We start from the raw sequence: 27,096 nt of genomic DNA, 5'->3' as shown, positions 1-27,096 counted from the left end.
CCGAGTTGCCCCACAGATGGAATGCTTCAGCTCGCTCTTTATCAGACCCAGCCGCAAAGATAAGTGAGTTCTAACCACTGTACCTCAATCTGAAGAATTTCTCTACTTTTTAACCTAATAAGTTCTATGACTAATTATCAATTCATTCACCTACTCACAAGTCTTTCCTTGGTGGACTCCCTCTCTTTAATATCCAACAGTTCTTTCTCTCCCACTCTTTTGGACAATATTTCCAATCCAATGCCAGCGCTCTCCATAGATTCAGATTGCTTTGACGAACCTACTTGTTTTTAAACTCTCTCCTTGCTTCTCTCACATGCACCAGCACACATTTGGTGCCATTTTGCTTTAATATGTCCACCCTCTCCTGTCTCTGCATAATAAATGGTTTTCTATGAGAAGGCACGTGAAATAACCCTTCAGTTATGATGCGGCCTTGGTTTGCGTGTCCACATAAGTCCTGCAAACTGTGTGTGGCAGCTTAAGGTGCCTGAGGCTTAAGCCACAGACCCGAGGAACAGATATACTGATTAAGGCCAAACTTGCAACCCTTGGCAGCCATACTGGATCGTGTACCTGTTTGCTCCAAACATGATCACTACAGTCCCACAGCCTTTCAAAGAACTTGCACCAAAATATGTAGAGATGGTATTGTAGGGCATACATTTATGGGAAAAGAACGGGGGAGTGGGACTAACTGGATTGCACTTGCAGAGAGCTGGCACAGACTCGATGGGCCAAATGGCCTCCTTCCATGCTGTAACCATTCTGTATGATTCTATGATTTCTACTAAAATCCCCCCAAAACTGAGATTTCATGTGACTCAATGTTAATTTTAAATTCATTATCAATCAAAGATATGACCTGACATGTCCTTTCATTGGTTAGAATTTAAAAGCATCATTTCCTACCCCTGGCAATATGGAAGAACCACAAGGGCCCTTCGGCCCACCAGGACAGTCTCAAATAATCTGGAACAGGTCAATGTGTAAAAAGGGTGGTGTCAGATCGGCCACCAGTTATACTTACCACACGATTTTCTGCGGCCAATCCCCTGGCACTCTTCTTCACCTTTGTTCCTGATCTCTGAACTTCGCCCTCTTCTGCTTCTCATGTACAGAAGCAATTTCCCAACTTTGATTTCTTACAGCGGGGCATTATCTAAATGTGCTAAAATTAGCTTTTTTAAAATTCATTTTCGGAATACGGGTGTCACAGCAAGGCCGGCTTTTATTGGCCATCTCTAGTTGCCCTTGAGAAGATGGTGGTGAGTCGCCTTCTTCTTGAACCGCTGCAGTCCGTGTGGTGAAGGTACTCCCACAGTGCTGTTAGGTAGGGAGTCCCAGGATTTTGACCCAGTGACGATGAAGGTACGGCCGATATATGCCCAAGTCAGGATGGTGTGTGACTTGGAGGTGGTGGTGTTCCTAGGCACCTGTTGCCCTTGACCTTCTAGATGGTGGAGGCCGCAGGTTTAGAAGGTGCTGCTGAAGAAGCCTTGGCTGATCTATCAACAAGAAAGTAGATTAGTCACCATGAAATTGAGTAACTTTTGCTGTTTTATCTATTTGAAAGTGACTCTGCACCATGTTTTAAAGCACCCAGTTACGGCCAAGCTGCAAACACACAATCTTTGATCTAAACTTAAGTTTCTAGCATGGGAATTAACACCGGTTAGAAAGACTTGTAATGGCTGCTTATATTTCAGACCTTCTGAAATATTCTCTCTAGATAGAACAAACAATACAAGAGGGCACCCTGGAGTGTAATAGCTACACTATGCTGGCTCCCAACAGGCGGCCCTCTAGTGTTCAATTAACAGCAAGCAAATGCAATACTTATCAGACAGTATTTAACAGGGCTGTATTTGGACCCATTTCATCCATGTGTGGCCAAGCCGTTTTGCGCATACTCCCAACAATTTCATAAAATATTGAACTCCCTATATAAGCCCTGCTCCCACTGGTTTTCGACTGGACAGGCAGTGACAGTCTGAGTTAAGTGAGCCATGGTATAAACCAATTCTGGAGGAGTTACACGGAGTAAACCAGTTCTGGAGGAGATGCGTGGAGCTCCATGCAGTGCTGGAGGAGTTACACGGAGCTCCATGCAGTGCCCATGGAGAAGCAACAAGGAGCTCCATGCAGTGCCCATGGAGGAGTTACACGGAGCTCCATGCAGTGTTGGAGGAGTTACACGGAGCTCCATGCAGTGCCCATGGAGGAGTTACACGGAGCTCCATGCAGTGCCCATGGAACTGTACCCCATCGGCAGAGAATAGTGGAGAAAATTGGCCAAAAGATGTTGTCATTCTGTAACGTCCTACTTGAATCAAATGTGACTGACCTGTTCCTGTTTCAGTGCCGAGCTTTGGCCTCGTAACGATATCTAACTTAAAACTGGAGCAGTGAGAGTCACGGGAGCAGCAACTAAACAAAGAGCTAGAAGTAAAAGTAACAATCAAGGAGAGTTTATTTATGAGTCATTCCTCATATGAATTCCCTAGAGCAACCACAATAAAAATCGTCACTCCCACACTAGCAGTTCCATGGTAATCCCTTACAGCTACGCCTACACACCCTCAGACACAGACCATTAAAACGCCCCTCTAATCTGATTCCAGTTTTAATACTGTACGCTGCCTTCCAATCTCCTTGTGTCAGATACAGAAAGTTTGTTGGCAGAATAAGGAACTGCTTTTAAATTGGACAGCATGAATCCTGGATCCTTCTGCCTTGCGGTAGCTTCTCTTTCCGTGTGGATTGAGTCTCCATGTCCACTCAGGCCTACCAATTCTGCCTTCAATATGATTGCTGTGGTCGCCAAAGCAACTGCTGGGTCCAGGCACTGTGAGAGATGGAGCTCGGGGCCTCTTGACCTTTCCCATGTCACTCCAGATTAGGGTTGTCCTACATAAAGATGTCCATCTCCCAACCTTTCTTTAAGCCTTGGGAGGTCTCCCTGTTTCATGAGGCCCGCTATTTGGTAACTATCCGGTGTCGAAGGCTAACAAACAACACACTAGTATCCATTGAATTATGGAGTATGAGAAAAGATTAGTCCAGAACTGGGGACCGGGCCATGAGTTCCCAGATCTAACCTGTGAACTACTGCCAGTCTGGAGTGAGTGCTTCATGGTGGATGTGATGGCGTAAGAGAATGGCAAGATACACCAAGTGCCAGTGCTCAGATATAGAAAATAGTCCCAATACTTGATCAAGCCCAGGACAGCAGGAGAAGGCACCCTGGGCTGGGATAAGTATTACTACTCCCAGCAATCTATGTATTTGAGGCTGAAACCTAGGGCTTGCTCCTAGAGCATTTATGTCTTGATTGTCCGAGCAGGCCTAGTGCATTACAATGCCTGTACTCAAAGCAATCGTTGACTTTTTTTTTTACTTTTTCACACCTGGTGGTCAGGTTTGGGTGTGGTTCCTATTCTATTTGATCCGATGTGAATTCTAACAGTCTAGTCATGAAGAAAGGTCTAATCCCAGGTAGTCTTGCAATGTTGGGGAAGTGACAGTATGTTTCAATCTACTCTCAGTCTAGTGGGAAGGAGGTAAGGAGGATCAAATCCTGTCCCAAACAACTGACTGCATCCTGGTTGATGCACTGACATGCCCTGCCATACGTAGATGGAGGTGGAGACATGTGACCCACTGACAGGCAGACTAGTGGGGTTAGGGTTCCACATTCATATCCATTGTAATTGTGCATCTGATCCCTGGCACCATAAGGGTAGGGTATTGTCCAATCCATGAGTGTAACGTGTATCCATCCAATTTGTTGGCCTTCTGGCTGGGATGTCCCTGGTGGTCTAACAGTTTTGTGGCAATAAAATCTCGGAGCATCCCGAGTCCGAATTCTGAGGACAATCTTGCGCACATAACAATAACAACCTGCATTTATATAGCGCCTTTAACATAGTAAAACGTCCCAAGGCACTTCACAGGAAAGTTATCAAACAAGATTTGACACCGAGCCAAATAAGGAGGTATTCGGACAAGTGACCAACTGCTTGGTCAAAGAGGTAGGTTTTAAGGAGCGTCTTAAAGGAGGAGAGAGAGAGGCGGAGAGGTTTAGGGAGGGAATTCCAAAGTTTAGGGCCTAGTCAGCTGAAGGCACGGCCTCCAATGGTGGGGCGATGGAAATCGGGGATGTACAAGAGCCCAGAACTGGTGGAGCGCAGAGATCTCGGAGGGTTGTCGGGCTGGTGGAGGTTACAGTGATCACACATCAGAAAATCAATCAAGAACTCTGTAAGACCCTCGCTATGCTTCTCTGCAGCTAACAGCAGTGTAGGCACATAGGAACAGGAGTCAGCCCCTCGAACCTGTTCTGCTATTCAACTAGATCCGCACCCATGAGGACGGCCTCAACCGGGATCTTGGGTTCATGTCACGCTACACGTAACCCCACCAGCAAAAAGGGGGAAAAAATTTATATGTTTTTTAAAATTCTCTCTCTCTCTCTGCCATTTTAAGTTTCTTTCTGCTTGCCTGTGTAAAAGACACAATGTATATCGAGTGTACTGGGACGTTCTGTTCTCCGTGACTGGCCTGTTTGAATAACAACGACACCTTTTGATTGGTGTGATGCTGTCCCAACATCGTATAAGATATGCGATTTGAGAACCTTTTCATTCAATCATCTGACGAAGGAGATAATCTCCGAAAGCTTGTGATTTTAAAATAAATTTGTTGGACTATAACCTGGTGTTGTAAGATTCCTTACAACTAGATCATGGCTGATCTGTATCTTAACTCCATCTGCCTTGGTTCCATAACCCTTAATACCCTTACTGAACAAAAATCTATCATTCTCTGTTTTGAAATTTTCAATTTACCCCCATCATCCACAGCTTTTCTGAGGAGAGAGTTCCAGATTTCCACTACCCTTTGTGTGTGAAGAAGTGCTTCCTGACATCACCCATGCACAGCCTAGCTCTAATTTTAAGGTCATGTCCCCTTGTTCTGGACCCCCCCCCCCTCCCTGAAATATAACTTGTAACACAGCAAAACCCAAAATAATGTGTGAACTGCTGAATCCAACATAATCCTTAGAAAAGCAAAGAGGCCGATTGAGCAATCAGTAAGAAGGGACCCATTATTTACCAACAATCTTTCTAGAACTTTCCAAGGTAAAGCGGCACGCATCATTATGTTTGATGTCACACGAGGTCATTCATTTTGTGCAGGCGAGTTGGCAGAGCTGAGAATCTCCAGAGCGTTGAGTTAGCAATGCAGATGTTTGATGCTGTGCTTTTGCTAATTAGGCTTCCCTAATTGAAAAGGGCAGAGGATTATTCTCCCAGAAGGGAAGCACACGCGGGAGTACACATCTTTTATGTCTTTTCCAGGGAGTGTAACAAGCTTGTGTACAATTCTCTGCTGAAGTGCCAGGGGAATGCTGTTATGTTTGTGATGATGGGATGGGACTCCATTGTGATATAGTGCCTGTGGTTTTTCTTAATGCATCTGCATTTTTGTACGCCTTCCAAACCTCATTTATACAGATAGTTTACTTCACATTAAAATCAGATTAAGCTTTAGCCTTTCAAGGGCTGTACAGCAGTGGGTTCTTACACACCCAGAATTCACATTCTTTGTATTCAAGAATCAATCCAATTCGAGCCCGGTTGCACCATTGCCAAATGGCACGTTTGCAAATAATTCTCCATTTACCAAATAAAATGCGTTCAAATGGAATAAAAGGGCATGGACCCCTAATGGAATGTCAATCTCAAATATCTTCATAGGGCTATACAGCACCTTGCCTGAAAGAGCTATCCAATTAGTCCCACTCCCCGTACAGTCCCGTGTCCCCACCTCACCCCTCACTGGTCTTTCTCCATAGCCCTGCAAATTTTTCTTTTTTAAGTATATATCCAATTCCCTTTCGAATTTATCGGGGATTAAAAATTAATCTTTCATCTTGAAATTGCACTGATGCCTACTTGGCCCCAAAGTAACACTTCAATAGTAAGAAGCTTGCAATACTGACAGTGAGAGATCATTGTCACTCACCGGGGCGTCTTAACTGTGAGAGTATTTTCCATATTTTCTACAGATCGGACTTTCAGGCAGATGGATGCCCACCACGAGACTTCCCCCTACTAGGCTACAGAGATCAGACAGATGAATGTTTACCAGATGACTGCCAAGGTGTCAGCCGTGGCTCTGTGGGTAGCACTCTCACCTCTGAATCCAAAAAGGTTATGGGTTCAAGCTTGACTTGAGCGCATAATCTAGGCTGGTACTCCAGTGCAGCATTGAGAGAGTGCTGCACTATTGGAAATGCTGTCTTTTGGATGAGACATTAAACCGAGGCCCTTATTGCCCTCTCATGTGGATGTAAAAGATTCCACGATGCTAATTGAAGAACAGGAGTGGAGTTTTCCTGGCCAACATTTGTCCCTCAACCAACACCCAAAACAGATGATCTGGTCGTTTATCTCATTACTGTTGATGGGATCTTGCTGTGCGCAAATTGGCTGCCATGTTTCTCTATATTACAACAGTAACTACACTTCAAAAGTACCTCCTTGGCTGTGAGATACTTTGAGGTCATGAAAGGTGCTGTATAAATACAAGTTCGTTCTTTCTTTGTGTCCCACCAGACTACTAAAGAACTTATGGATAGATGTCCACCAAAAGGTCCTCAATTCTGGATTAAAGGAGAAATAGCTGAACCTTCCCTGTTGGACTACTGGGGTTCAAATTGATAAATAGCTATTTGTGGGCTGTTTACGATCTCTATTCGAATTAGCCGCCTGGAGCTCTAACAAGGAAGTACTTCATTCTTTGAGTAAACCAAGAAGAAAGGCCTACATTTATATAGGGCCCTATCACGTCTCTCAGAAACATTCCAAAGAGCTTTGCATATAATGAATTACTTTTAAGCACACTGACTGTGTTAATGTAGGCAAATGCAGTGGCCATTTTGCATGACAAGATCCCACAAACAGCAATGAGATGTGTTCACATCTGATAGGTGGTACCAAGACCCTCACCATGGCTGTGTATGCTAATCACCCAGACTGGGTTCCTGTGAACTCAGGGACTATGCAGGAAGTTTCTACCTGGAGATCAGAGTGGTAGATGGCTGCTATGTAACACCACGTAGGGGATTCACCTCATTGTGTGTGCTGTCCACCAGTTGCATTAATGTAATGCCACTCTCTGTTTCATAGCTGACAAAGCCTATAGTCTGAAGCCATTACCAAAGCACCGAATCATCACAACTGTACACAGTGGAGGTGGAGTGGGGCTCGCACTATCACAAGCAGAGGCCTAAAGTGGATGTATAGGCCCCGAAAACCCGTGCAGGGATTGCTTCCTGGCATAAGTGCCGGCTTGCGCCCACCCACAGCTGCTACCGCTGACCCCTCCAAAGTTTGCGGGGCGAAAGGGTCTAGGCCAAGAGAAGTGGGTCTTTGGCATCTGCGGAGGGGGGCGGGTTATCTGGGGCACCCCCCACGGAAGAATTCACATACAGTAGCATGTGGCCGGCTGATGGGGTGGTGCTGAGGCCTTGAAAGGAAATATAACATTGCCCCCTTTTCAAAGGGGGCACCCTCACCTCTTTTAAATATGCCCCACACCCCCCGACACTGAACTCTTTGTTGAGGTGGGCACACATTACGTCCCTACTGGGCAGTCCAGGATCCCCAATTTAAGGCCCGGACCCGGCTTCTACAGGAGTATCAGTCTCACTGCTAATTTTAGTGAAACAATCAGTGTGAGTATAAACTGGGACACACCATTTTACGAAAGTACCAGCGCTGGACCCCGTCAACCCAGCATTCAGAGCCGGAGCTCCACTCACCAGGACTGTCTGGAGTGGGGCTGGAACCCAACCCATCAGACTCGGAGACGAGACCACTAAGTCAGTAGTCACTCCGTCTAGACGCGACTCCCCGCTGGATGTCAACCCACCTTTTTGGAGACCATATTCTAGTCCCACCTTCTGACTCAGTCATCTCTAAAACGAATGGATTCAGATTTTTTTTTCATTCGAGAGAGCCTTTTGGAAAGAAGCCCGGTTTACTCTTCCACCTCTGTCTCCTGATGTGTGGAATCGTGCCAGAAGGGCACGTGTGCAGGTTTGGGTGATTACAGTCCATAGCAAACCTGTGTCCAAAACATTGCGCTGGCATGAGTGGGGAATCACAAACTGAAGGGAAAGGTCACCTTCACTTCGACTTTCAACGCACTGTTTCCAGCACCATCTGCCCGGCTGTTCTTAAGGGGAAGCTCGATAAACACATAAGGGAGAATGAAATCAAAAGTTATGCCGATAGGGTTAGATGAAGAGGGGTGGGAGGAGGCTCATGTGGAGCACAAAGGCCGGCACAGACCAGTTGAGCTGAATGGCCTGTTCCTGGGCTGCACATTCTATGTAACAATCCCTTTCCCAAAAAATACAACTTGATGGAAGATCAAAGTCTGGCCCATTTGGATCAGTGGACACATAAAGACAATAGCTGTGAGATTTTGCCATGGGATATCAGCAGACAAGTGTTTAACGTGTTGGCGAAACTCCTTCCACCATTATTTTAACGGCGGGATTAATCCATTTATATTCATTGGAACCCGCTTAATTTCATTATTGTCTCTGTTAAAATGGCTGAGGGAGGAATTTCATGCCAAAATATGCGGTGTTTGTTCGGTATATCCCACAGCGTAATTGCAAGGTCAGAGAGTCTCTTTGCAGAGCATTAACTTGTCTGTTGTCCTTTAAGATGCTGACAACAATAACAACAACAACTTGCATTTATATAGTGCCTTTAATGTCCTGAGACGCTACAGAAGAGCATGATGAGACACAAATTGACATCGAGCCACATAAGGAGATATTAGGACAGGGGACTAAATGCTTGGTCAAAGAGATAGGTTTTAAGGAGGATCTTAAAGGAGGAGAGAGAGGTGAACAGGCTGAGAGATTTGGGGTGGGAATGGTGTGTGGGAGGGGTTAAAATTGCCAGTGTCCATTTACCAGCCTGGCATGGTGTTTTCTGGAATAGCTCTGGGTAGACACTTGTCATGAAAGGAAAAAAAAACCTTGCATTTATCCAAGACTCTGCTGCCCGTATCCTAACTTGCATCAAGTCCCTTTCATCCATCACCATGTGCTCGCTGACCTACATTGGCTCCCGGTCCAGGAACACCTTGACTGTAAAATTCTCATCCTTGTTTTCAAATCCCTCCATGGCCTCGCCCCTCCCTATCTCTGTAACCTCCTCCAGCCCTACAACCCTCCGAGATCTCTGCGCTCCTCCGATTCTTGCCTCTTGCACGTCACAGATTTTCATCCCTCCACCATTGATGGCCCTAAGCTCTGGAATTCCCTCCCTAAACATTTCCACCTCTCTACCTCTCTCTCCTCCTTTAAGACGCTTCTTAAAACCTAGCTTTTCCTGTCCTAATATCTCCTTTTTGTTTGATAACGCTCCTGTGAAGGGCCTTGGGACGTTTTACTATGTTAAAGGCGCTATATAAATGCAACTTATTTTTGTTGTTGTTATATAGCACCTCTCACGGCCTCATATTTTCCCAAGTGCTATACGGCCAATGAAGTAATTTTGAAGTATAGTCACTGTTGTAATGTAGGAAACACAGCAGCCATTTTTGCACACAGCAAGATCCCACAAACAGCAATGTGGTAATGACCAGATAATCTGTTTTCCTTGGTGATGTTGGGTGAGGGATAAATATTGGCCAGGACACCAGGGAGAACTTCCCTGCTCTCCTTCAAATAGTGCTAAGGGATATTTTATGTCCACCTGAGAGGGGCCTTGGTTTAATGTCTCGTCCGTAAGACGGCATATCTGACAGTGCAGCACTCCCTCAGTACTGCATTGGAGTGTCAGCCTAGATTTTGTGCTCAAGCCTCTGGAGTGGGACTTGAGCGCACGACCTCCTGATCCAGAGGCGGGAGTGCTACCCACTGATCCAAGGCTGGCACTCTTAATAGAGATCAGGAGTGGGAATGCTGGCTGATGTTTTTTCTTTCCTTCACCCAGACATGCCAAGGCCAGATCTGGCACCTCAACTGCTGGCCTGGCTGAGATCTGCTAACTCAGATATAAGAGGAATGGAGCCTGGAACCTCCCTGAGCTGTTTGGTTCAGTTACACACTGGCGTCATGCTGTCTCATATTGAGTTACTGCTGTTGTCTCAAGTTCACTTTATTATAATGGGTTAAAGGTAATCACCATGTAGGATGCTTCACCTTTCAGTTTCCTGCTACTGTTATAAGCACACACAGGTTTATACAGCAGAAAGTTATTACTGGTGTTTGACTGTGAGCCCCTGGGAAGGGAATAAGGTTGTAAAAAAAGTTATTTACTGAACAGCAATTGATTATCCAAACAGCAAAGGCTATTTACAGGATGTTGTTTGGCTGACTGTCCATTTGCCATTGAATACTCACCTCAGTAACTGCTGGATGTTGTATCAGCAAGATTCCATATATAACACCCTCATTGGACATTGATTTGCTTTCAAAGAGGAACATGCTAGGAACCTGAGTGGCAATTTTCCCACAGGTGACGCCGATACTGATGAGTTTTCTAAGTGTTTATATCACACCTATTCTGGTACATTGTATTTTGCCGCTGTTGCCTGAGTTGGATTTTTTAACTTATAATATTTCTGTACTGCTATAATCAGCATATAAAGGGTTAAATCAATGCCACCTAAGGTTTCCCGGGGTAGTGCTATCATAGCTGCCCCTTCACAGGTCTGTTGGCAATGGGACTGCCTACTTTTCTGTGTTTTTGCAACTTTGAAACAATGGGAAGATCCCACGGGTCAGTTTGCGTGAAATGATATCATTGGTGAGCATCACAGGCCAACAATGAGGAAGGTCTTCTTCATCTTCATTCAATATTGGTCAAATATTCCATTGTCATCTAATTCAAATCATGCAAAAACACAGATCACTTTGTATCTGGGAGTGGGAGAGACTTCCCTGTCTGATACCTTTAAGTCTGCGAGAAGACAATATTCCTTTCATGATTTAATTAATTGACCAATATTGAATGAAGATGAAGAAGACCTTCCTCATTGTTGGCCTGTGATGCTCACCGACGATATCGTTTCACACAAACTGACCCCTGGGATCTTCCCATAGTTTCAAAGCTGCAGGTGAAAGGTCAAACATTGTACCATCTGGTTCTCCTGTGTCTTTTTTTTTAATAAGGATGTTTCGCTCCCTTAAAACATGTCTTTCCAATAAGCTTGCTCTTCCTGACAATTTTCCTCAATTTACCAGCAGTCAGCAGGTTCTTTCCCAACTCTTCAGTCGTTTCATTTGTAAGGTTGAATCAGACCTTTTATTAAATGGATAAGTTCCTTGTTAATGGTAACTTATCAATGTATCGCAAAGCTGTGCAATCATCCATGCATTAATTGCCCAAATAGCCTTTAGCTCCCACACATGGATTGTTATTTATCTCATTAATGTGACTGTGTTAAGCATCGTACAGATACAAGTTGTATTCGGACAATATATGGTGATATACATTTCTTTGTGTATTTTACATCCTCTAAATTCTTAATTCTTTGGTGGGGAGGGAGGGGGGTGAAACAAAAGGAGCAATATTAATTCCCCGATCGATGGGAAAGGAGTGGGGGAGCAGTTAAAATGGAGCGGCTCCATTTCCCATTCCGTTCCCGCCAATTCCCCATTTTAACGCTGCTGTTTTTTGGCTCCATCTGGACTCTGGAGGGAACCTCATTAATTAATGCAGATTGGGGTCCCGTGACATACATGGGTCACTGATGGCATTTGAACCTGCTCCGGAATGGAAACCCCCCCCCACCGCCGCGACCACCCCGCCTGGTAAAGCTGTCAGATGCCCAGCGAGGCCACTGAGAGTAAGTGATAAAACTTTCCTTAGTGGGGCCATGACGAGCAGAAGTGCTCCTCCGAGCCCCGTAAGGAAAGTCGCGGGCCTCTGCTGCCCCGGGTTTCTCCACCTCCCCCAGCCCCATGACCCTTGGAACACGCTCCTCCCAGGCATACATTGATGCTGGTGGGTGGGCTCCAGGTCGCCTGATCTTTGTCGCCTGCCCACCTGCCCACCAGCTGGCACTTTCCGCCCAAAACGGGCAAGCAGCTGATCTGCGGCATTGAAAAGGGGCTCAGCCGTTAAAATCGGCTGGGCGTCCGACTCAAACCCCCTGAGTGGGAACGCCGTCCCCTCCCACCAGATTCCCGCCGGGAGTTAAGATCGGGCCTTTAAGTGGTGCGTTGGTACATTAGCGCTCCTGACATTCACCGCTCGGCCCCGGGCCTGAGTTTGAATCCAGCCCAGACTGATGGATGAAAGTCAAGGGTCGCCAACACTGATTGAACGTTACCCTGGAGGTTTCATCACATGACCTCCTGCCTCCAACTGCCCTGCCCCCACACCTCTTATCATTGGTCACCTGACATCTCCATCTTCGTGGTCTCCCGCCTTCCCGCACCAATCAGAAAGTGAACAGACTCTTCGTTACCCAATTAAATGCTTCTTGACTGCCAGTCAAACAGCGTTTTTTCCCCATCTTCAATATTTTTAGAACTAATAAACTAAAGTGTTCAAAGAAAATGAAAAAATCCCAGATAATTTTAATGCCTCTATGATTTTTCTCCCGGGTTGCTTGTAGCAGTGTCCTGGAGATCAGACTTTAATTCCTGGAGACTCCAGGACAATCCTGGAGGGTTGGCGACCCGAATGAAAGTCCCAACCCTCCACTGGCTATGAGAATCCTATATGAAATGACCTACAGGGCCCAGGGCACAAAACTGCCCCTAATTCAACACTAAATTGACAATCTCGCACAGAGAGGCCACGGGAAGGGGACGGTATGGGCGCTGGCCTGAAGCTGGGGCTGAGACACATCATATGGACAGATCAAGAGGGAGCTTTACTCTCCCTATACCTGACCTGGACACACTTAATGCTGACACCTTGACGAGTGGAGATTCCCCAGTGCAAAAGATTTAAACAAAGAGAAAAAGCCCATGTTATTTGCCGAGGTTCCTGACCTTTGCTTTTTGGAATTCCCATGAAACATTGTGAAGCAGCATAAATGCAGGGAACTCCGGAGATGAAGCGTTGCAAAGGGAGCTAAGAGAAAGCACCTCCACACACAGGCAGTGCAAGTTAGAGCATGGCGCGCGTGATTTATGAGGTTTTTACATGACTTTATCAATAGCTGTCATTGGGAGCGGTGTCAGCTAGTGTTTCTCCACCTTCCTTAGGGAGATATAAATAATGTTTAGTTGAAGTTGACTGACTGACAAGAGAATAGTGGAGAATTAATGAGGTGGCCCATCGATTCCACTGACACTACCGTGGGCAATATGTTAATAATGTCACAGTTGTTTTGAAGCCCATTTCACTCCTGTTATGTTAATCACCTGCTTGACTCTATAGATTTCCTTCCACATTTACTCATCTTCACAGGGCTGGTACAGCACAGTCTCAGTGGATCACTGCGGCTGCTTTCCCATTGTGCGTTTGTATATTTGTGTACATGTGTGTTTGTGTACATGTCAGTTTGTGTACGCATCAGTTTGTGTGTGAGCGTGTTTGTGTGTATTTGTATGCTTATGTGCAGTTATATGTATCTATTTATGTGTGTATTTGTATGTGGTTATTTGTGTGTAATTGTGCGTGTATTTGTGTATATGTTTATTGGTGCGCATGTATATTTGTGTATATGTATATTTGTGTATATGTTTATTTGTGTATATGTATATTTATGTGTATAACTGTGTAGGTATTCATGTGTGAGTATTTGAGCATTTTTCAGTGTATATATGTGTGAAAGAAAGAAAGAACTTGCATTTAAACATGGCACCTTCCACGGCCTCAGGATGTCCCAAAGTGTTTACAGCCAAGGACATGTTTTTGAAGTGCAGCCACTGTTGTAATGTAGGAAATGCGGCAGCCAATTTGCGACCAGCAAGGTCTCACAATCAGCAGTGTGATAATGATCAGATAGCTTTTAGTGATATTGGTCGAGGGATAAATATTGGCCAGGACATATGTGCATATGTGTGAGTAATTGTGTAAATATTTGCACGTGTATATGTGTGTGTGCATGGGCCTAGAAATTTTGCAGGGTCGTGATCACGGCAGCTACCCCTTGTTCACACCCACTATGGAACTGTGGTGCTGACCAAGCTAAAGTTCCCGTTGCCGAGGGGGAGGGGCCACTAGGAGTGGGTCTTCAGCAGTGCCCCTCCCTACCCATGACTTAGACCCCAAAAACATTGGTGGAAGCTGGCCGTCCTGGTGGGGGGAGAAGAGTTTGCCGGGTCCTCTCCCAGAGGAACAATATGGGGCCGTTTGAAATATATATATTTTAAACTCCCCCCCTCCCCCATCTTCAGGGGTCTAACTCCTGACCCTGGTGTGGAGAGCCCCCTAGGCCCCTAGGACCCACTTTCACTGTTGTTGGCATGAGCGCACGGTGAGACCCATGGGGACCAGGGCCATGGGAATGCCCAACACAGGGAAACTAGGCCCTACCCCCCTTTACGCTGATGGCAGGGAAAGCTTGGAGTAATAGATGGAGCCTCCACACCATGGAGCCTCCACACCTCGCAGCCTCTGTGCAATTTCATTATTAATGTCTCTCCATAAGGGCACAATGTTCCGTGTTTTACCGCAGGTACGGGCTGGACATTACTATCTACTTCACACCAGTGTAAGCCAACAGCACCGAGTTATACTGCCAGATCCGCACCATTCCCTTTTCAGGGAAAGCATAGCATTGTGCAGGTATATGTGGAGTTCCTTCTGCCAGTGTCCAAAACCTGTTTAAATTCTGAATTTTAGCAAATAGGCAATGGGGCAGTAAGAGACTATCGCACCAAAGGCTCACTACTCTCTGGGAAAAGAATAACTGCCTAACATCTAGTCTACTCCTACTTTAGTGTATGTCCTGTCCACAAAAAGCAGGATAAATCCAATCCGGCCAATTACCGGCCCATCAGTCTAGTCTCAATCATCAGCAAAGTGATGGAAGGTGTCGTCGACAGTACCAATAACCTGCTCACCGATGCTCAGTTTGGGTTCCGCCAGGACCACTCGGCTTCAGACCTCATTACAGCCTTGATCCAAACATGGACCAAAGAGCTGAATTCCAGAGATGAGGTGAGAGTGACTGCCCTTAACATCAAGGCAGCATTTGACCGAGTGTGGCACCAAGGAGCCCTAGTAAAATTGAAGTCAATGGGAATCAGGGGAAAACTCTCCAGTGGCTGGAGTCATACCTAGCACAAAGGAAGATGGTAGTGGTTGTTGGACGCCAATCATCTCAGCCCCAGGACATTGCTGCAGGAGTTCCTCAGGGCAGTGTCCTAGGCCCAACCATCTTCAGCTGCTTCAACAATGACCTTCCCTCCATCATAAGGTCAGAAATGGGGATGTTTGCTGATGATTGCACAGTGTTCAGTTCCATTCGCAACCTCTCAAATAATGAAGCAGTCCGTGCCCGCATGCAGCAAGACATCCAGGCTTGGGCTGACAATTGGCAAGTAACATTCGCGCCAGACAAGTGCCAGGCAATGACCATCTCCAACAAGAGACAGTCTAACCACCTCCCCTTGAAATTCAACTGCATTACCATCGCCAAATCCCCCACCATCAACATCCTCGGGGTCACCATTGACCAGAAACTTAACTGGACCAGCCATAAATACTGTGGCTACAAGAGCAGGTCAGAGGCTGGGTATTCTGCGGCGAGTGACTCACCTCCTGACTCCCCAAAGCCTTTTCACCATCGACAAGCACAAGTCAGGAGTGTGATGGAATACTCTCCACTTGCCTGGATGAGTGCAGCTCCAACATCCCTCAAGAAGCTCAACACCATCCAGGACAAAGCAGCCCACTTGATTGGAACCCCATCCACCACCCTAAACATTCACTCCCTTCACCACCGGCGCACTGTGGCTGCAGTGTGTGCCATCCACAGGATGCACTGCAGCAACTCGCCAAGGCTTCTTCGACAGCACCTCCCAAACCCGCGACCTCTATCACCAAGAAGGACAAGGGCAGCAGGCACATAGGAACAACACCACCTGCACGTTCCCCTCCAAGTCACACACGATCCTGACTTGGAAATATATCGCCGTTCCTTCATCGTCGCTGGGTCAAAATCCTGGAACTCCCTTCCTAACAGCACTGTGGGAGAACCTTCACCACACGGACTGCAGCGGTTCAAGAAGGCGGTTCACCACCACCTTCTCAAGGGCAATTAGGGATGGGCAATAAATGCTGGCCTTTCCAGTGACGCCCACATCTCATGAGCGAATAAAAAAAAATGCATGTTTTTTCAGTCAATGTATTGCTACTCCAACAAGAAAGCACTAGAGGTCATAGATATAAGATAATCACTAATAAATCCAAAAGGGAATTCAGGAGAAACTTCTTTACCCAGAGAGTGGTTAGAATGTGGAACTCGCTACCACAAGGAGTAGTTGAGGTGACTAGCATAGATACATTTAAGGGGAAGCTGGATAAACACATGAGGGAGAAAGGAATAGAAGGATATGCTGATAGGGTTAGACGAAGAAGGATGGGAGAAGACTTGTCTGGAGCATAAACGATGACATAGACCAGTTGGGCCTAATTGTCTCGTATCTAGACTCTGTGTGACTCTATGGGGCCGATTTTTGGATGGCCAAGCGGGTGCATTGGGAGTGGGGAGGCTCCTAAAATAGTGGATTCCCGGAGCGGGCTCGGAGCCCGGCTCCAACCCGCTGACTTCCAGGTACCCCAGTGATGCGTTCAGGTGCGCGTGCAGCTCCCGCATGCAGGACTCCGACCAGCAATTAAAGCCAGAGGGATGCTGCTTTACATAGTTATTTAGATACTTGTGGTACTTGACAGACCTGATTGAGTGGAGATTTTGGCAGGGGTGCAATTTTGAAGGATCCTCAGCGTGTTTCCAGTGCTGTGGGAAACACTCCCTGTTGGAGCAGACGTGTTTCAGCCAGCAGCCAGTGGGAGATGCAAAGGATTATCTAACAGGAGGGGGGAAAACCTCATTTATTGCAGCAGGGCACTCTGTCACTTGAGACAAAGTTTTGACTGCAACACCTTTGTCTTTCCACTCAAAATGCTTAATTTATACTCTAAACTCTGCTGTGCAAACACATTTACCTACTTTGCGGACCCCCTCAAACGCACACCGTCAGGCTGGGGGAGGGTGCCATAGCTGCATTCATCACTTCATCCGAGGACGAGCAACATCACCAGCCTCGCCAGGCATACCGTCCACCTCCGCCACATGGAGCTCCACAACACAGTGCTGCACCACAGGCACCTGCACAACATAGTCGTGCAACTATACATACACCCACTGTAGGGTGACCCAATGGGTGGCATCAAGTGTCGGTGTTCATGGTGAACCTCATGAAAGGGACTTATTACACAAGCCAGTCAAGAATGGCCAAGACGTGGCAGTTGTGGTGACAATAATAATATTTAATGTGCCATTAACAAAAATCAAATATAAATAAAAAACATGACAAACCATCAAACACCCTTGTGCATTCCCTTTGTGCTCACAAAACCTTTGCCTTACGCTTATGACTACTCCTATGTGGTGTTTCCCCTATGGCTGCAGCAGAGGTAGTGGCAGGTTGCTCTTGGTCATGCCCTGACCAATTAGATGCTTTGGGCCTACGCCCTCTGCATTTCGGTGCCCGTGAGGACCCCTCCAAAGACTGCTCCACCTGCACCTGTGCAGGGGCAGACTCGGCCACCTGGAGAGGAGGCAGCATTGCGGGTACTGGTTGAGAGGGGGGGCAACGGGTGAGACGTGGGAGAGCTTTGAGTGGCGTCCCCACTTCCATGTCCCCTTTCGCCATCATCCCTCTCCTGGGCCAGGCTCTCATCACTCCTACCACCCTGCTGGACGACAGCTTGGAGGACATGTGTGAAGCCTTGTAAGGCCAGTGCTAGAGTATCTGCCTGCCTGTTTAAGGCGGCAGAAAGTTGCTCACCCTCAGTCCAAAGGGCCATTGTCAGGGCCTTAATGGACTCATTTGTGAGCCGTGCTTGAAGCTCCATGGAGGCTAGCCTTCTCTTCATCGCAGACATTCCCGCACTTACCCGCGACACTCTCTCAGAGATGCCCTCACCACCCTGTGACAGTATCTCAGAGATTCCCTCCTGTACCTGTACCACCATTCCACTCATGCAGGAGTTGGACTCCTCCATCCTCTGCCCGATTGTGGAGAGTGCGCGTGGCACCTGTTCCAGCACCTCGCAAATGTGCTGCTGCCCCTCGATCATTCTCCTTTTCATGGATGGCCCCCAGGGTTCAGCATATGTGTCCAGCTGAGCAGAGCCTGGAGAGGAGTGTTCCCACTGACGCAGACTCTCCACAGCTGCCCCTGCCACCAGTGTCTGCTCGTGCTCACATGTGCGACCCCAACTAAGTGAGGATGGGGACCCACCGAGGTGTGTGTATCTGTGCTGGTGGATGGCTCGCTCAGATGTGACGGTGTCCCTTCAGAGGCCGGCAGGTCTTCTGAGGAATTGCCCTCCACCGGCAAGGCGGTCACTGAAGGCCCTGTAAGAGAACAGAAGGCAATATTAAGCATGGTGACAGATGTTGAGGTGCTGAAGATGGCAAGGCATGTTAACATCATTTGCTATTGTGAGTGCTGAATGTTAAAGTTCTGTCGCCAGCCGTTTGTCGGGTGGCAGTCTCGGCGTCCCCGACGGATAGGCAACTGGGTGTACGGCTCAGTTCAAGAGCCTCCTGCTCCCCGTCCATGAGGACGACCAGATGTTGCAGTTCCCACTACGGTCTTCGCCCTTTCCCGTGCATTCTGGGCTCTCTTCTCCTACAAGCGGAGAAAGTAGAGAGGCGTGAGTGAGGGATGGTGACGTGGCCAACCGCTGAATGCATTGGTTTGGGTGAGGCTGACTGTGAAAGAGATGCATCAGAGGGTGAGTATGAGACAGAGTCATGACATTGTATGAGGATTGGGTTGAGTGGTAGTGGTGGGGTGAGTACTGGGGAGGTGAGGAAGTGCAGGTAAGTTGAGGATCAGGTTTGAGACGGTGTGAGGAGTGATGTGATAGAGCAGTGTTGGCAGTGCAGAATGAGTTGTGGGATGGGGGCGGTGATGTGGAAGACGGAGTGTAGGAGAATGAGTCAGTGTACTCACTTTTGCTGACCTAGTTAGGTCATTGAAGCTCTTCCTGCCCCGGACCCAGGTGCGGGAGATGTTGCTGCTGCTGGTGACCTCCTCTGCCACCTCGAGCCAGGCCTTCTTCGTAGCAGAGACAGGCCACTTCCTCCCATCCGCCGGGTAGAAAATATCCCTCCTCCTCCTCACCCCATCCAGTAGGACCTGGAGTGAGGCACCGGTAAATCTGGGAGCAGCCTTTCCCCTGGGCTGCTCCATTCTTTTGGTTCTTTGCTGCAGGAGCAGCCATTGGAGGACTGCCCCTTTAAATAGGGCTCCTCCAGCTGACAGCCTGTGATGTGGGTGCGCAGTCCGCCCACTGCGCAGGTTGACGACGGGAAACCCGGACGCCACGATAAGTGACTTCAACTTACCCGCGATCGCGTAAGGAACGGACGGATTTTACTGGGCGGGTTACCCACGCGCCCAGTCGCCACCCCCCCCCCCGCTGCCATCCTGCCTCCCTGGTAATATCGGGGCCCATGTATCTATAAGAACATAAGAACATAAGAAATAGGAGCAGGAGTAGGCCAATCGGCCCCTCGAGCCTGCTCCGCCATTCAATAAGATCATGGCTGATCTGATCCTAACCTCGAATCTAAATTCATGTCCAATTTCCTGCCCGCTCCCCGTAACCCCTAATTCCCTTTACTTCTAGGAAACTGTCTATTTCTGTTTTAAATTTATTTAATGATGTAGCTTCCACAGCTTCCTTGGTCAGCAAATTCCACAGACCTACTACCCTCTGAGTGAAGAAGTTTCTCCTCATCTCAGTTTTGAAGGAGCAGCCCCTTATTCTAAGATTATGCCCCCTAGTTCTAGTTTCACCCATCCTTGGGAACATCCTTACCGCATCCACCCGATCAAGCCCCTTCACAATCTTATATGTTTCAATAAGATCGCCTCTCATTCTTCTGAACTCCAATGAGTAGAGTCCCAATCTACTCAACCTCTCCTCATATGTCCGCCCCCTCATCCCCGGGATTAACCGAGTGAACCTTCTTTGTACTGCCTCGAGAGCAAGTATGTCTTTTCTTAAGTATGGACACCAAAACTGTATGCAGTATTCCAGGTGCGGTCTCACCAATACCTTATATAACTGCAGCAATACCTCCCTGTTTTTATATTCTTGCCTTGTTGCTGGGTAAGGAGCCAGAACAAGTAGGTGACCATTTGGGAAACAGCAACCCCAAGCTAATTAGTTTCCATGTAAGAATAGAAAAGCTGAGGACAAGAATACTTAACGGGAATAATACAAATTATAGGGAGATCATACCCAGACTAAATGGAAAGAAAAATTGGCAAACATTTAAACAGAAGATGGAAAGGCTGGGGTTTCGTGGATGAATGAGGAGATAAGATCAAACTTGTAACTAAAAATAGAAGTGCTTACAGGACAAGTAACAAGTGATATCAAGGAAAGTCAGGACAAAAATAAAGTATAGGAAAACTACAAAAAGGGAGATTAGAAAGGATAGGATGAGAGAAAATAACAAAAAAGATAAGGGGAAATAAACGCTTTCCATCAGCAATACGATAGTTAAGTTCGAGGTCGGGCCGCTAGGAGATGAATGTGGAAAGCTTCTAAACGAGAGAGAAGGAATGCCAGAGATATCTAGTAAGTACTTTGGCTGAGTTTCCACACAGGAGGTGGATATTTGGACTGTAGATCCACCGGGGGTGGGAGTAGAGCACTTAATGGAAATCACTGTTCAAAGAGAGAAGGCACTAAAAAAGTTACTCAAACATAAGTAGACAAACCACCGGGACCTGATGGTTTACATCCGAATGTCCTAAGGGAAGCTGGGGAAAAAATAATGGAGAGTCCGATTATAGGAAAATTATGCCAGCGGACTGGAGGATGGTCAAAAGTGTGACAGAGATAAGTTAGAAAATTATAATGCAGTTAGTCTTTCTGCTGGAGGCCATAAAACGGAATGAAATTATTACAAACTTGAACAACCAGTTAATCAGGGCCAGTCAGCATGAAGTGCTTGACCAGCCTTATAGAATTCTTTGAAGAAATAATAAATAGGATGGATTAAAGAATGGATGTGGTTTAAATGGATTTTCAAAAAGTATTTGATAAGGTACCACATAAGAGACTTATGGCAAAGAAAATGGCAGACAGGATTAAGAGGAATGTGGTCACATGGACAGAGAGATGGTTGGAGGGCAGACAGCGAAGGGTGGGGATGAAAGGAAATTTCTCAGACTGGAGAGATGTGACGTGTGGTGGTCCACGTGGATCGATGTTGGAGATTGCTTTTTATTTATTATATATACACACAAACAGTGTGGACTGAACTGAGGCAGCGGCACTGAAATTTGCTGATAATACCAAATTGGGGAGAATGACAAATGGTGCCAATGATTATGAGACCGCAGGTTGACGTGGAGGGGCTAGGAGGGGCTAGGAGGGGCAAATGCAGATAGTTGAATGTAGAAAGATGGACAGTAATACATTTTGGAAGGAAGGTCCATGGAAAGGACGTACACCTTAAATAGTAATATTTTAAATGGAGTCAGAGGAGCAGAGGGACTGGATGTGCAGATGAATGCGTCATTAAAGCTGGTAATGCAAACAAAATAAGGCCACAAAAAGGCAAACAGAATCTTTAGTTATGTATTAGGGGTATAGAATACAAAAACAAGAAGGTAATGTTGAACATACAAAACCATAGTTGGACCACAGTTAGAGTATTGTCTGCAATTCAAGCACCTCATCATTGGAAGGATATTGGAAAACATGCTGTGCAGATTGACTGGGATGTTAGCAAGGATGAGGGGGTCACAGTTATGAAGAGACCTGAGAAACTACGGCTTTTGCACTGGGGCTCAGAAAGTTAAGGAATGACCTGATAGAGACCTTCAAGATTATGAAGGATTATGAGCAGGTAAATGCCGAGCGATTGTTTCCACTGGTCGGCAAGACGATAACAAGAGGAGACAAATATAAGATCATCGCAAAAAGAATTAAAGGGGAGGTTAGAAACAAAATCCTTTACGCAGAAGGTGGTGTGAATCTGAATTCTTTGCCACAGACCATTATTGAAGCAGAGTCCATGAATTCTTTTCAAAGAGAATTAAATACTTTCTTGAAGAAGAGGAATATTAAACGATAAGGGGAGCGACCAGGCGAGTGGTATTTGACTTGGAGGCTGGTGTGGAGAAAAACACATCACGGATTGGATGAGCAGAAGACCTGTTGCTGTGCTGTAACAAGGTGTTAGCCGTGGCTCAGGTGGCAGCCCTCTCACCTGAGTCGTGAAGGTGGTGGGTTCAGACCCCACTCCATAAGACTTGATCACAGAATCTAGGCTAATACTTCAGTGCAGTACTGAGGGAGTGCTGCAATGTTGGAGGTGCCTTCTTTCAGATGAATTGTTACACCAAGGCCCTGTCGGCCCTCACAGGTGGACGTAAAAGATCCCAGGGCACTATCTTGAAGAAGAGCAGGGGAGTTCTCTCTGGTGCCCTGGCCAATATTTATCCCTCAACCAACACCTAAAAAAATAGATTATCTGGTCATTATCTCATTTCTGTTTTTGGGATCTTGCTGTGCACAAATTGGCTGCCGCGTTTCCTACAACAGTGACTACACTTCAAAAGAACTTCATTGGCTGTGAAATGTTTTGGGACGTCCTGATGTTGTGAAAGGTGCTATATAAATGCAAGTTCTCTTTTTCTTTAATATTCTATGATTCTATGATAATAAAAGCATCATGGGAGTTCCCTGGATAACAGGTATTAACATGGAGTATAATGTCAGTCGTGGCTCAGTGGGAACACTTGACTCTAAGTCAGAAGGTCGTGGGTTCAAGCCTCACTCCAGAGACTGGAGCACATAATCCAGGCTGACACTTTAGCGCAGTACTGAGGGAGTGCTGCATTGTCGGAGGTTCCTATTCAGTGGTTCCTGCTGGTAAAGTGTTTGTGTGTGGCCATTTGGCGAAGTTAGAATGAGGCTCAGTTGTGTTGTCCCTGTGAAATAGCCCCTCACACTCATTCACATATGAAAAATGGCAACTTATCTGAGGTACTAGAAGGCAAGAAATTGAGGAGACGACAAAAGAAAGGATAAGAGCGCAGGAGGAGCCTTTTCTGTCTAATTATGGTCCACAGATTTTACTATATACTGCACTCAGTCAGTTACCAGTGAGCCATTGACACTCAAAGCAGAAAAGAAAGACATTACAGAAGAGAAATGCAAGAGAAGCAGGAGATAAATTAAAAGAGACATGACGGAGACTTGACAGCAGATACTGGAGCAGACAATGGGGGAGATATCAGAGCAGACAATATGGGAGATATTAAAGCAGACAATGGAGGGGGGGGAACATTAGAGCAGACATTGTGGGAGACATTAGACCAGACAATATGGGAGATATTAGAGCAGACAGTATGGGACATGCTAGAGCAGACAATGGTGGGGAGGCATTAGAGCAGACAATATGGGAGAGATTAGAGCAGACAATGGGGGAAATATTAGAGCAGACAATGGGGAAACATTAGAACAGACAATGTGGGAGATATTAGAACAGACAGTGTGGGATATATTAGAGCAGATGATGGGGGAGACAAGAAAGGAGAAAATGAAGGGGATATTAAAGGAAACAGTGTGGGAGATATTAGACCAGATGATGGGGATAATATTAGAGGAGACAATGAGGGAGGCATCAGAGGAGACGATGAACAAAACACTGGAGGAGGCAACGAAGCAGACAAGCAGGAAGGATAAGCAGCTGGGGTGATTAGATTAGAGTCAAAAGAATGTGAGCATGTTTACAGATGCCGGGATGAGAAGTATGAGTGAAGACGTTAAACTATTTCTGACACCACTGCAAAAGCTGTTGATGCAAAAATTACTCATTTTATCCACAGATCAATGCCTGTGGAAGTCCTCCGAGACTCCAGCAGTCTCTTTCCAACAAATAATTTTATGATTGAATGTTTTATTTATCCAATTGAAGTCGCATCAGAGAAACCACTCTTGATGCTGAAATCTCCGACAATGCTTCAGATGCTGATCACGGAAAATAAAACATACAATCAAAAAATTATCTGTTCAAAAGAGACTATTAGAGTCTCGGAGGAATTCCATGGGCATTGATCTGAAGATAAAATGAGTAATTTTTGCATCAACAGCTTTTAAAGTGGTGTCAGAACCAGCGTTAATGTTCCCACTCAGCCTTCTTGCCCCAAAGCCTCCTAATGCCTTCCTAATGAGGCTGCACAAGGCATGATGGTTCAGTATTGAGCAGAAATCCCTTCAATTCCTGATCGCAATCACATAGAACAAAAATTATTCAGGGAACATTGAATTCAGAGGACATCAACTGTACTTCTCCGTGATATTACATTTTTTTGGGTGTCGCTGGCAAGGCCGGTATTTATTACCCATCCCTAGTTGCCCTGAGAAGGTGGTGGTGGGCCATTTTCTTGAACCGCTGTGTGTAGTGGTTTGATACAACTGAGTGACTTTCTAGGCCACTTCAGAGGGCAGTTAAGAGTCAACCACACTGGTGTGGGACTGGAATCACATATAGGCCAGGCCGGGTAAGGACGGCAGGTTTCCTTCCCTAAAGGACATTAGTGAACCAGCTGGGTTTTTTCGACAATTCGACTGTTTCACTTTTACTGAAATGCAGATTTTTATTTCCAGTGTTTTTAAACTGAGTCAAATGATCAAACTTGAACTCACATTCTCTGGATTACGAGTCCAGTAACATAACCATTACATGTAATGTGGGGTCATCACAGTCAGTTGCTACTCAGTACTCACCCGGGGTCCATATCTGTGCTCTTTGAGCAGGGGTCACTGCACAGTGATCAAGAGCTGCTTTCCCTCTCCCTTGCCAAGCCTGATGAAATGCTATTTCTAGCAATCCTATTACCCACCCCAGTTGAACTCAACTAACTCAACACAGGCCAGAAATCGAAACTGGGGCCTTCCGGTCTCCAAGGCTCAGTTGTAGGGCTACAGATGTTCCAGTGATTCATGAACCTGGACAGTAGTCAGTCTAAGAAAGTCAGTTTATCAGTTCTGTTTTCTGCACAATGCTGTCTTTGCATTTTAAATTCACTATTGTCCAAGGGGTTGCTAACCACATCCATTCACAGTTGCATGGTGTCTTTGCCAACTGAGGAGGGTTTGGACCAATTGCAGTTCTATTTCTCCATTCAGTATTACCTAATACAGTCCAATGTGCACCATGACCCTTTTTTGCTGAGCCTATAGCCTGTCTTCATGGTGTCAGAAGCTTGGGTCAGTTGTGTCTTATTTTCCTGTCCTATCAGTCAGTGGAGTTTCCTGATGGATCTATAGACCCAGTTTAATGAGTACAGGGTCCCCATGGTTTCTGCACCCTCTCTGTGTCTTCTGCTGTTGGTTGAGTGTTCTGGATTCCCCCACCAGAGGAAATAGATTCTCCGTATCAACCCTATTGAATCCTTTTAACATTTTAAACATCTCAATTAGATCACCCCTTAATCTTCTATATTCAAGGAAATACAAGCCAAGTCTATGCAACCTGTCCTCATAATTTAACCATTTTAGCCCCGGTATCATTCTGGTGAATTTGCGCTGCACTCAGAACCGAACTCAGTATTTCAGATGGGGTCTGACCAAGTCTCTGGACAATTGAAGCATAACTTCCTCCCCTTTGTATTCCAGCCCCTTTGAGATAAAGGCCAACATTCCATTAGCCTTTTTGATTATTTTTTGTACCTGTCCACCAGCTTTAAATGATTTGTGTACTTGGACTCCCAAATCTCCTTGCTCCTCTACAGGTCACAATCCCTGGTTGGGTGCTTTCAGCCTCTCCTAACAGGGAAACAAAAGGATATAGAGACACTGGAGAAGGTGCAAAAATAAATTACTAGGATGATACCAGAACTGAGAGGTTATATCTATCAGGAAAGATTGAACAGGCTGGAGCTCTTTTTTCTAGGAAAGAGAAGGCTGAGGGGTGACTCGATAGAGGTCTTTAAGATTATGACAGGGCACGATAGGGTCGACATAGAAAAGATGTTTCCACTTGCGGGGGGTGTCGTAAACTAGGGGCCATAAATACAAGATATTCACTAATAAACCCAATAAGGAATTCAGGAAAAACATCTTTACCCAGAGAGTGGTGAAAATGTGGAACTCGCTACCACAAGGAGTCGTTGAGACGAATAGCACAGATGCATTTAAGGGGAAGCTGGATAAACACATGAGGGAGAAAGGACTAGAAGGATATGCTGATAGGGTTAGATGAAGAAGGGTGAGAGGAGGCTTGTGTGGAGCATAAACACCGGCATAGTCCAGTTGGGCCGAGTGGCCTGTTTCTGTGCTGTACATTCTATGTAATTCTATGTAATATGGAACATCTGCTTCCTGCTTCAGGTAAGTGTTGGATGAGAGTGACTGATTCTGCTCAGCGACTCTTGGAATCTTCAGCAGATTCTCCGGCTGCCTGGAGGCAAGGTTTGAGTGTATGACCTTCCTCACAGGAAGGATAGAATGGAGAGCGTTATACGTGTTTTCATGTCTCACGTGTAGTGCTGGGTGCTGGAGCGGGCACAGTGACCGTATCCATGAATTGTGCACATTTTTTACTCTTCTGTATATAGCTGGAATGAGAAAAGGTCATCCAGCCCATTATGCCCAATAGACCATGAGCAGTTTGCACTGCTGTTGGCCTTCTCTAGAATGATTTAATCTCCTGAGAGAATTGAATAATCACACATAAAACCTGCAACAAGAGAAAACTCTGAGAAATCTCTCCTTGAACACCCGGACACCTTTGAGCAGAAACCTTTCGAAAAACATACGGAAACGAACGACGGATAAATACCAACTGGTCCGTCAACCCTGTCCCGTACTGTCAGGGTGCGAC

This window comes from Heptranchias perlo, chromosome 19 (genome assembly GCF_035084215.1).
Source record: "Heptranchias perlo isolate sHepPer1 chromosome 19, sHepPer1.hap1, whole genome shotgun sequence".
Classification (NCBI taxonomy): domain Eukaryota; kingdom Metazoa; phylum Chordata; class Chondrichthyes; order Hexanchiformes; family Hexanchidae; genus Heptranchias; species Heptranchias perlo.
The sequence above is the reverse complement of the archived record's forward strand: the minus strand, read 5'-3'. Positions refer to the sequence as shown.